A 12,502-nucleotide genomic window follows, 5' to 3' on the forward strand; every position below is an offset into this window, starting at 1 on the left:
AAGGAAAGCTAGATCTTTGCTTCCGGCCTCTCTATTTCTGTATCGCTCCTTCTTTTTTTAATTTTTTCTCTCTCTCTCTCTCTCTCTCTCTCTCTCTCTCTCTCTGTGTGTGTGTGTGTGTGTGCACCGAGGGGGCAGATGTTTATAAAGAGTAGATATAGCAGTGCAGCAAAGCCAAATATACAGCCTCCATCAGAGAGCCGAGCTGTTTCAAAGAAGGTTTGATCTTATTTAGATTCTGATAAACATGATCTGAAGTGTATGTGTGTGTGTGTGTGTGTGTATGTGTGTGTGTGTGTGTGTGTGTGTGTCCTGATTATTTTACATGTAAACACGGGACCTGCTGTGTATCACTATTACAGCTCGTGTCAACACGTAAATATCGCACCGCATCAATCCGGCACTCAGGCACAAGTGGACGGAGCTATTATGTTAAAAGCCCATTTAGCCGACATATTCTTAGCAAAGATGGCTTCTCGCGGTGGGAGGAGCCAGAGTATTGATAGGCTCATTGATTGATTGATAGTCCCCCCGGTGATTTATCGATTCATCTCGCTTCCAAATGAGCTACGAGTGCTTTCCTTTGCCCAGAGGAAAAAAAAAAACAAAACAACAACCACACTCTCATACAAGCCCCCCATGTAATGAGAATTCACTTATTCTGAGCCGCACAGCCTTCACGTTCCCTCTTTGAATTTTTTTTTTTTTAGAGGGGAGGGATTTGAAATTGAAAATGAAAATTGTGGCATGGTTGTTGTGCTTGCGAGATTTAGAGAAAGATTCACTCAGGCAAAGCACTTTTACCCCATCGCTGTACAAAGTCAATCTCCTCCTCCTGAGGTTTTTAGGGAAGAGTTTCGGGAGGGGGGGGGGGCATCCTTAGGTAGTTAAAAGTGCATTGACTGCGGATGGGCTAGTGGGATGTGTAGATTAATGCAGTGGAAAGCCATCCCTCAAAGTGCTTAGAATAATTAGAGTCAGGCTTCCAACAGAATGGGCATGTCACCGGAGGAAATTGTATTTTTATTTACTGTGTCGGGTCTCCCTCGGCCTCACTCTCGCTCCGTCTCTGCCTCTCTCCATTTGTACGGCGGCGAGCCCGAGCTCGGTATTCAGGAGCCGAGGGTGTTTCTCAAAGTGTCTTAAAGGTGCTGTCAGGAGCGCCGTTGATGCATCTCTCGGATTTGTATCTCTGCGCGTTTTCCACGTGTGGGCGCACACCATTTGTATTCTGCTCAGGCATTTGTATTCAGGAGAGAGAGAGAGAGAGAGAGAGAGAGAGAGAGAGAGGATCCCAGTTCCAGTAGGTGTGAATATTCACACGTGATATCAGAGCTCAAGAAACTGTGTATGTAAATCTGTCGCATTAGCATTTGTTTGAACTTTTTAAATGTACATACATGTGAGGGCGTGTGTGGATTTTTTTTTCTCTTTATGCTGGTGCGTAGTGGTGGAAAGTGAGGACGTTTACACTAGTGCTGAGCTTCATTTTGTGGTGCATGAGTACACCAGTACAGAGTAGTAGAGTATTTCCTCTTCCTGCTACTTTATATTAATACAGAAATAAATGTTCTTTTTATAGATATCGTTCACTATTCACCACACATTATATAAGGATTGTTATCTACAGGGCGACGTAGTGTGTCAGATGGAAAAATATAAAAAATAAAAGCACTTTCAGACACTGCTGAGGTCTAAATTTGCCTTTTCAGTTAGTGACCATCGATTGAGTGATGCATTGTGGGATAAATCCTGTATATGGAGTATATATATATATATATGTATATATGGATTAAACTGACCAATAGCTCATTATCACACTAAATGCCACTAACACAGTAAAAAATACTAATAAATAAATAAAATATAATATATAATATTAGCTCACAGGGTCATTTTTTCTGCATGGATACTTTTATTTTGATACATTTAGCTGATATTACTTCCATACTTTCACTCGTATAGTATTTTTTTAAAATGTGGATATTGTTCCACTACTGCTCGTGTGTGTGTGTGTGTGTGTGTGTGTGTGTGTGTGTGTGTGTGTGTGTGTAAAGGTATTTCCCATCTCAGTGCGGTGGACGCTGGTGGACAGCGAGGCGGGCCATTGATAAATTGATCACAGTGAAATTGTGGAGTAGTGAGACATGCTCTAAATCCCTCCCCCATCGCTACACATCCCACGCACACACACAAACACACACACACACACACACAAACACACACACACCACGGCTCTGGCATCAATTATTGTGGATTGCGTGGTTGACAGAGTGTAAACCAGGTGCCAGCCCTCAATCCAATTAAAGAGATTTAATTGGAGAAAATAAATGGAGTGTGTCCACAAAGTGCTGGCTTGCCCACATTTAGTAGATTTTTTTTTTTCTACCTTTTCGAAAAGTAAGGTTTTGTTTATGAAAGACCGATTGAATCTAATAAAGCCTCAAGGCTGTTGCTTTTTTTTTTTTTTCCCAGACTGCCTTGCTCCACAGGTCAGTAATGCAAACAATCCAATTTCTCCCGTCTGAGAGCTGTACTGGCATGTAGAAATGGGATTATTATCTAAAATGGGCCCAGCAGGTGTTTCCGTGATACAGTGTAATTTTAGGAGGGTGATAGTGTTTTTACGTGGCCCGGGCTTAAATTCCCAGAGATGCTTTTAAGAGGAACATCTAACAAATAAGTTGGCAAATCTGCCGCTACCGGCCCGTTAGCATTATTACCACAGAGCAGGCTTCATCACCGGGCTGTTTTTTTTTACCTGAATGGGTTTTTTTTTCTGTGCGTCAACGAGTGGATCGTGTGCAGTTGTGAGACGGCAGCCATCACAGCTTGAGGAGTTTGTCGAGCTAAAGACGGGCGTGTGAAGCAGTCAGGTTTGCGCTCATGGTGGTCCCGACTTTTCCGCACCTAGCTCTTTTTCTATCCAAATTTGTCCCTGGGGATAAGAGGATGTGGCTCATCCTCGTCGCCAGCCCCCCCCCACCCTCCCACCCTTTCTCCCTCCGACTCCTCACAAGGGACAGACATGCATAATTCAAGATTGTTATCTGTCTGCTGCTAACCCCCTTCTTACCCCGTACACACACACACACACACACACACACACACAGATCTGCAATGAAACAGTCTGACTGCACATCAATGATTCACCAGACAGCACCCCCCCCCTCCTCCTCTCTCTCCGCCTCCCCCGTCCTCTCCGTTGTGGGAATCATATGGAGCCGACAGGGACTCCACAAGCATGCAACTTCCTATAATTGGAATGAAAAAAAAAGGTTAGCGAGAGAAGAGGGGAAATGCTGTATCAGGGATCTGGCGAGAGCGGCATAGGTGTTCAAACAGCCATTCAGCAGTGTCAACCGGCAGATGGGCGACTGGGTGGGTACGTTGGCCCACTCGTTAGCCACGGGAGAGGAATCGGTGGGGGGAGAGGACGCCAGAGGCGACGCGGCGCCGAGGGTTTTGAGAGGGAGAAACACTTCAGAGTTTGGATTCATCTCTGTGAAGAAGACAGATTTTTAACTGTCTGAGATGCAGCAGCGCTGGGACTAGAGACGGTTGTCTTAGCTTCCCCAAAAAAAAAAAAAAAAAAAAAAAAAACCCTCCCAGCTTCCTGTTGCGAGCATCTCCATTTCCCCAGGTTGCCCCCGCCTCTTTATCCTTTAAGTTCTCTTTCTGTCTTTCTCACCATGCTCACCTTTTTTCCTTTCTTTAAACATCACAGGAGCAAATCAGCAGACAAGCGATTGTACAAGTTTTCTCAAGCTTTCAAGAATTACCACCATTTCATCACGGATAATCACAGTTAATAACCCTTCTCATTAAGGAGACGAGAATCATGGGTCATTAATATTGTTAATATCTTCTCCTTTTCCTTCTCTTCTATCTCTCTTTATTCCCCCCTCTCAGCGTGCCAGAGGGAGTGGAAACAAAAGGATGACTAAAAAAGAGCTTAGCGTGACAGTGATTAACCGATCGGGGTAGATGGACTGTGATGAATCAAAGTTATCTCTCAAATCTTAATAACTGGAATTAGCCCCCTGATTAGATGAGCTTTGGCTACAGCGGGGAGGACTCAGCATTTTCACTTCAAAGAAATCCCACCCATGTAAACCTGTCCCTCCTTCCACTGCAGAGCGAAGACTAAAAAAAAAAAAAAAATTAAGAATCTAGAGAGAGGCGAAGTAGAGCGATAGGTTAGGAAGGGAAGGAGAGATAACATAACGTTACACCTGTTCTCTTCCCAGAACCCCCGTCGTCGTCGCTTCTTCTTCTTTTTTTTTCCCGTTTATCTCTCTTTTTCAGTTCTCCTCCTTTTCCGAACATGCTCGGGGTCCGGTGGGAGGTGTCAGAGTCTCTTTGACAGGGTCATAATGAGAGTGGCACTCTCCTTCATTTGCATATGTTGCCATTGTCACAGCGGTCAAGGAATGTCATGTTGAGATTCCTGCATGCTTAAGTAATGGCATTTTGTCCCCACGAGGAACTCTGGCCCCCCTGTATCATAACCTCCCCCCCCCCCCCCCCCCCGCACATGAAAAAAAAAGAGCAAATTAACATGACAATCAGCTGATTGTAAAACAAATGTTGGCATTTTTATCCCCTGCAGAATTCCCTCAAAGACTCATCTGTAGTCTGAAGAGCAATGCACTGGCATGACGACAGTGTGGAATTGATATAGGGGAGGGGGGGGGGGGCGAAGGGGTGAGTGGGGGGGGTTTATATGACCAGAATGACAGAACATCCCACTGTTCAGTTATCAGTTTTCATTTTATTCATGTCCTTATCTTAGTGATCAATAGCAATCTCAAAAAAGTCTTTCAGTTTGGGAGGATTTTTTTTTAATAGAATAGTCAATTTTCACTTTGTTCTGACAACTTTAAAGAAAAAAAAAAAAAAAAAAAGTAGATGAAAAAGTTTTTTTGGTGTGTTTCTGACGGGGTCAAAGCAGCACAGTATCTGTTCTCACTAATAAATGAGTCTAAACACCAAACTGGATGCATCCCACAAGTTAATCCGAAATTTGACACCCAGTCTGGAGTAATTAGTCCCAGATGTAAATATCTGTTATGCAACAAAAGAGGCAACAGCACTGAAACAGACAATTATCTCCTCTTATGGCGTTGGCAAAACGCTACGAGTCTAACCATGTGTAACTGATGGCTTTTTTTTCCACAGGGCCTCCAGGCTTATTTGGATGTGTTTTTATGCCTCTGCGCCGGTGACAGCCGCGGCCGGAGGCGTTATGTTTTTCAGGTTGTCCGTCCGTCCGTCTGTCTGTCCGTCTGTCTGTCTCATTCTTGTGAGCGCCGTATCTCGGGAACGCCTTGAGGGAATTCCCATAAATTTGGCACAAACTTCCACTTGAGGGATGAACTGATTAGATTTCAGGTGGTCACAGGTCAAGGTCACCGTGACTTCATAAAACACATTTTTTTTTGGCCGTAACTGAAGAATTCATACGCTAATTATGACAAATTTCCACACAAATAGGTCTAATAGGATAAAATGATGAAGTGATGACATTTTATATCCAAAAGGTCAAAGGTCAACTTCATTGAGACATCATAATGTTCTGCTAAAAACACTTTACTGGCCGTTATTCAAAGCCATAACTCAAGAACAGACGGGGAGATTGGGATATATATTTCATATTTGGTCGGATACTGAATCAGTGACACTAATCTTGACACTGTGGTGACTGTTTAGATCTTCTGTGCCGCCTGGTTGAAGATGTGTGTGAAGCGTATATCCATGTTTTAGAATCCATATATGAAGCGTCATCTACTGTCATGGCTACAACTTTGTGTTCGATCAGAATTAATTGGTCAAACATGTGAACACATACAAGGAAAATACACTTAATACCTTTTATTAAATTCCTTCAAAGTCTTCACTACAAATATTATATGAGTCTGGACAGTAGGGATGTGCCCAAATACAAATATGCTATTCGGCAAAGCACAAATAGTGGGTTTAAATATTTGTTTCATACAAATATTTTAAAAATTATTTGTTTTCGGGAAGAAAAAAAGGTCGGTTACATCACTATCTCAGTGTCGCTCCTCTGCTCCGCTGTTACGTCTATCAGCAGGTCTCAACGAGGGGAGTCACATCCACCTGCTACATGACGCACATTTCCTAATTTGGACATCACTCCCGCAGTTGGGGGTGTTCTCCCAAGGGAACACTTCATGAACACTTATTGTAACACTTTCATTTTCTAAAATTAGAAGTGTAATAACAACAAAAACAGGATTTTTAAGCCTCTTTCCACTTTTATTCGAATACAAATACAAATAATTTTGCTGCCTCAACAAATACAGATACAAATACAAATACTGGGCCCTCTGCACATCCCTACTGGACAGACATGGATGTAAACTGCAACTTGACTGGTTGGCGGAGGCGTGTAACCACGAGGCGGTACTTCTTGTTGTTTATTTTATTTATCTGAATTTTTTTTTACCACGCAGCGCCTGAGCCCAGACAGAGCTGTGGCTGAGACAGACAGGTTCATTACATGTCACAGGAGTTCAAAGTGATCCTCTGTCTACTCTGTTTATTAAGTGGCGCTCCGGCGTCTCTGAGGTATAGTAACACTCGCAGTCGCAACCGCTAAGAGCAGTCACATCTCGGTACAAGGATCCGTGTGCGGCGTCTCTCCGCTGCAATGTAATGAACAAATCAGCAAGGGATTGAGGAAAATGAACTCTCTTTCTAATACCTCCGTCCAAGGCCGCGGTGCAAATAAGTGCTCCCAATAACGAGGAAAAATCACGTTAGAGGGGATGAAACATATGTGACACGTGAAAACGATTAAGCCTCTCGGAAAAAAAAGAGCGGGCAGAAACATGCACGAAATATAAATTGACTCGGACGCGGAGTGTAGACACCGAGTGTTTATTTTCATGAATTGATTTTTCCACAAATGAGGTGGAAAAATGGAAAGACGGGAGTTTGCAAGAGAGGAAATGTGAGACAAAACAATAACCCTCTCCCCAGCCTATTTGAAATCATAAACCGACTGTTGTGGTGAGGAAGACCGGGGTTTTGTTGAGGTGGGAGGGGAGGTGGGAGAAAGGAGAGGTGGGGAGAGGTGGGGAGAGGGGGGGGGCGTTGTTGTTTACTACTTCTGAGTTTCTCTTTTCTGGCTCACCTTGGATTCACTGTGTGGCATGTGGTTGTAATTAACACATGCCGCAGCCTCTGGTGTGTGTTAACAGAGAGAGTTGGAGTAAGATCATGTGGCTCGCCTAATTAAAATGGACCCGGCTAGACAGCCTTTATTTATGCGCCTTCAAGACAAAATGAATGCCAGTTGCCTGTGGAAATCATCTCGGGCCGTCTTTTCGCCTGCCTGCCTGCCTGTCTGTGTGCGGGGCTACAATTAACCGAGCATCAGCAGCAGAGCCGGGGACAACAAGAGGCTTTCATGCAGCTGGCTGAAAACCTCTCAGTGTTTCGTTTGTGTTGCATCAACTGATTGCCGTACGTTGGCCTCCGCTGAGCTGCGTTACACTTTTCACTATAAACTCGGGTTTGTGCTGTGACGGCCTAGTGGGATTTGTCACAAGTTTGCCACTGTCACTGTCAGGCGGTCATTAAAACCAAATGAGCATTACTTCTCTGGTTCTGGAGAGAAAACGCTCCCCGTGAATGATGCTTCGGATGAGACAAGAACAACTTTTCAAGCACCGAGGAGCTTAAGATTCACTTAAAAAATGTTATGTCATCCATTATTTGACAAAGCAAGTTGCTTGTGTACATTTTCCATGAAGGGATGAGACAGCAATGCTTTATGTTAAGTCAACATTAGACTATTCATGCTGTTTGGATTATGCAAAAAAAAAAAAAAAAAACACTGCAGAGCTGTTCATAAATCTGTTTGAATTGCTCGGTGTATAAAATCAGGAGGAACATTGCTTGCTGTAGACTATTAGTGTCATACAGTAGGAACCATGTAAAGTAGGAAGGCCCTTTGCTGAAAAATGATCCGAGCTGTGTGTGACTGAGCTGAAGCCATAAAGCTGCCCACTCCATCACAGCTCCTATCGCAGAGATTGATCAGCCCTCTCCCCATTTGAGTGATTTCCCTCCGGATTCAATGCAACGCAATTAGTCGCTCGCCGTATTTTGCCTCCGCGTTGCTCTTTGACCCTCCGTCGCACGTATGAGTCAGTGCAGCACTCTGCCGATATGAGTTCCTCCTAACAGCTTCTGTATTTGCACAGCCCATCTCCTCTTGGCCTCTCAACACCGTCCCTCCCAGCGCCGCTAAAGAGGATCACGGATGGCTGGCGAGCGGCCAAGCGGTTGTACCTGCCCGAGATGGAATATAGCCTTGACCATCTTCGCCGGGGGTTAGCACCGGTGAAAGTCTCTGTCTCACTCTTGAGTACTGAATGCTGTGAGTTTCTCTCAGACTGGCAGCCTCAGCAGTGGGCATCACCACAAGATGACCTCTTTGGCTGCTGAAGCTGACTGTAAAAACAAAAAAACTCCGCTCCAAAAGTGATCTCCTTAAGTAAGGGTTTCCAATCCAATTTTACACAAGGAGAGTGCTTAAGATTAGAGATAGTGTTTTTTATTGTGCTCTTCAGTAATAGGAGTAGTAGGGGTGAAAGGAGAGATGGAGGGAAAGGAGGGAAAAGAGGAATGGAAAGGAAAGGGAGATCGATAAAAGCTGCTCTCTCCGGTTGCCTTTATTCTTCGTTGTCGTGTCCGTGGAGACGAGGTTTAGGCGGCTCATGGCAGCAGGCCATGTAAGGGGGCATTAAAGTGCCGCAAAGGGACCTGCTCTTTTCCCATAAACAGGCCTGCAGGTAGAAAAACATTCACCAGGATCCCCGTATACGACGACTCGTAGCTCTCGTTTGCAGCTATAATGAACAGCAATCTCTTTCAGCCGGAATGAGATGTGCTGTGTACCTGACTGGTTTGTCATGGAGGGCTTTTCATTAGGCACCACGGATTATCTTGACAACGGCGAGTCAGCCCCAGTGAAAAGGGCGAGTGGTTGCAGTGGGACAAGCACAACTCCCCTGATTTGCATGGGCCTTTTTTCTTCTCCCAGTTCATTTCCAGTTGAATAGCTCGTTTGTCACATACATCAGAGGAAGGCGAAGATCATACGAGAGCCAGCGTTACTTTGTGTTTCACTAATGAGGCCTGTACTCTCCGCCTCCTTGCTTTTGCCTTTCTGCCCTTTGAAACAGCAGCGGCATGGTGCTACAACACTTTAGTAGTCTTCCTTCTCTGATACCGAGCTCCCGGCTGTTATCCTGTTTGTGTGTCACTTGGCTCCGTCTCAGTTCTTTGCACTTGTTTAAGGCTCAAATAGCAACAGACCTGACACAGATACACTGGCCTGTGTGCTCTGTGAGTGGAACAATTTGGATTCTGACCTGAGCGCGGAGGGACACTCGAAGGCAGATGATGCTTTTAACGAGTTTAGTAAAACATGTCGTGACTAATGCAGAAGTCGGGGATGAAGGAGAAACAGCAAACAGTAGTGTAAGAGAGGAAAGTAAATCATAGATTTCTGTAAACTAAGGATATCACAAACAAGAACATAACAGCACAGGGCACCAAACACACCTCATGTTCTCAGGGAAATGCATTTCATGGCCAGACAAGGATCCACAGAAAGCAAACTCAGGATATAGTCAACATCATTGGCCGATCAATGCCGCAGTCCACATTATATGTTTGTTTACATGCACACTAGTACCCAGTTTTAAGTCTTGCTTTGATCATATTTGGAATATGACATTTACATGCACCACACAAAGGAACCTTGTTATTCAGCTCTTGTGAACGCTTCCTACACTTTACAGGTTTTTTAACTGTCTGCGTTGGTGCAAGTGTCTCTGACACCTCCACGTCTCAACCGCTCAGTTTTTTTTTGTACCACCTTCGTTCTCAACTGTTGGGAACAAACTAAATTTGTTCTCTTGCTACTGGGACTTTTCCTTCCATATCTAATCACTAGTAATGGAAGATAAGAGCAACAATACTTGTCATCTTCAGACTTTCGTTTTCATTTCAGGGAGTGGATCATATTTTTTTTTGCTTTGCTGGCTAATATTTATGTTGTATTGAGAAGGCACATCTGAGTATATGATAGCATCACATCACATCATAAGTTGGAAATAGTGTTTGTGAGAGTGCGGCGGTGAGGCAGAGGTACTGGTTGAAAGGTAAAATATGACCCCAGAGGTCCAGTTTGAGAAATGCACCCGTATGTTTGAAGGCTTAAGAACAAAAAACACTGCAGAGAAGTTTAGATTACAACTCTGGAAATCACTGCAACAACTATTTTACCTTCTGTTTCAACAATCGAGAGGTATAAGTAATGTGCACATGGATGCATCTGATTTGCAGGATGACGTCGTATTGTTTGAGCCGGATTCAACTTTTTATTTGCATGTTTTTTTTGCAGTTTTTTTTGATGGCTGAAGGTGTTTACATGTCACAATATCCTGCTTTAAATTAGAGTTTTCTCAAAGGGGTTCTGATCTCTAGGATATGTTGTTTACATGATGCTGTTTACTCATATACTCATATTCAGAGGATATCAGTGTGCATGTAAACACACTCCTCAGTAAACACCCATCAGGACCACGGTCGTGACAGTGACTTAACGAAAAGATGTAAGTAAAGCTTTGATGCTCTTAATGACATGAACATGTGTTTGATGTACAGCACCTTTTTTTTGTGTTTTCACGCTGCTGAGCTTTTTGTTTTCTGCTGGACTGTTGAGTACTGATGTTGTTGATGGTTAAAAAAGGAGGACACACGGATCTGGTAGTACTCTCAGCTGTCATACCAGGAGGTGCATCTTTTTTTAGGTAACCAACCCCCCCATTCTCCTTTAAAAATGGGTGCTCAGAAGTTGAAAATTGCCAACATCAAGAGCTTCCTTGAATTAGAATGCCCCGCAATGCAAGTGTGTTATATAATGCCATGACTGGAGGGAGAGGAAAAGTAGAGCACAGGGGTAGAGATTAAAAAACTTTCTGCATAAAAAGAGAGAGGGGGGGGAGAGAAGGAAGAGATGAGCATGAAAGGGAAAAGGGGGGAGGAGGGATTGAGGGAGAGACAGAGGAGATAGAAATACAGTATAATGAAAAAGAGAAGGAGGATTAGGTCAGGCAGGAGTGAGGGTCCACTTCTCCAGAAGGAGCAGCCTTGAAGGCCGGCAGGCTGCAGGAGGCCGGCCGGGTCAGTCCTCCCCTCTCAAGGCTCCTCTCTTTTTTCATTTAGATAATGGAGCATTTCCTTAATTGGCAGAGCGCAGTTTAGACCGAGGTTTGTTTGCCAACACGTCAGAGTAGAATTATTTCCACTACATTTTACAGTATAGTGTTGCTCAGCTCTCTCTCATTAAAACCACAACCTCCTCCTGCCCAGATAGAGCTTTCTGTGGAAATCTGCAGAAGGAGGCCAAACACTACAGCAGCGGCGGAAAAAAAAAAAAAAAAAAGAGAAGAAGAAAACACATTTATCTCCTATCTCACCATCCCCAGCCAGCTTGTAAAGGAAGAGACAGAAACTTCTCTATCTGTTTACTGTTATTGTTTTTCTCCAATCATAAAGCCTTACTGCTATTGTGTGCTTCTTCTTTTTTTTTTTTTTTTTCCTCCTTCTCTCTTATCGAAAGAGTTATGCGTCGAGCTCGCATGATCTGTATCTTTAAATTTGATTGAGTGTATTTGCAGGGGGGGGTGTTATTGGATTTCAGTGTTATTGTCTCACCTTTTTCTCTCTGTGTTTTTTAATGTTGGGATGGATATCCGCTCCAGCAGCACTGATCTCTCACTGTTCTGCTCATTAGTCTGGATTCGCAGAGCGCGGTGCTTCGCAACAATAAGACATGCACTTCGGTAGTCCAGCCATTACTGAGTTTAACAATGTGCACCAGCCAGAAAAGTCCATTATTTCTGCAGCTCATCATCTCAAGCATCCACATGAGACAAAGGGTCTGTGAAACTGCTTCATTGCGAAGGGGCCATCTATCACTTAAGTCAGGAGCAGAGACTAAAAAACATATGTGGTGAGGATACCACATACTGTGTGTGCTGGAGACATATGGAAGAATGAGTTATACGACTACGGCTTGCTAGTAAACTTCAGTACGTTTCCGTACCGACGAAGACGTGTTTCCAGCAATGAGTGTTGAACTGTCAAGTACCAAAAGTTGTCATAAAATGCTGATTTATTAGTAATGATTTATATAGTTTGTGATTTACTCATTCTGTTAAATGTATTGTGCTGCTGCTTGTGTTAAGACAAACCTTGCAGAAAAGCATTGTCACAAAAAATCTTAATGATACTTGAGACAGAAACAAAGAAACAAAGGCGGGGGATAGAAAGCAGACGGGAAGCTCATAAAGTGAGACACAGGTTGGTGTTAGAAGTCGAAAAGTGGAGCTCGGGAGAGAGAGAGAGAGAGAGTGAGCAGCTGCTAGTTTAACAGACCTGTCATTGAAATCAA

General features: G+C 43.8%; 1 protein-coding gene across 5 annotated transcripts in view; it reads left to right on the forward strand.

The window, feature by feature from the left end:
* The window catches only part of LOC121883609 (RNA binding protein fox-1 homolog 3-like), a 350,329-nt gene that overhangs the window by 305,646 nt on the left and 32,181 nt on the right, over positions 1-12,502 (forward strand). Inside the window, exon 1 of one of the 5 annotated variants that reach the window (XM_042391970.1) lies at positions 10,610-10,658. The exons of the other annotated variants lie outside the window; for them this stretch is intronic. The gene's annotated coding sequence lies outside the window, so the exon portion shown is untranslated. Of the gene's footprint in view, positions 1-10,609; positions 10,659-12,502 lie in introns of those variants that run through there. 5 annotated transcript variants of the gene reach the window in all.

Source organism: Thunnus maccoyii, chromosome 18 (assembly GCF_910596095.1).
Source record: "Thunnus maccoyii chromosome 18, fThuMac1.1, whole genome shotgun sequence".
In the NCBI taxonomy this organism is placed as follows: domain Eukaryota; kingdom Metazoa; phylum Chordata; class Actinopteri; order Scombriformes; family Scombridae; genus Thunnus; species Thunnus maccoyii.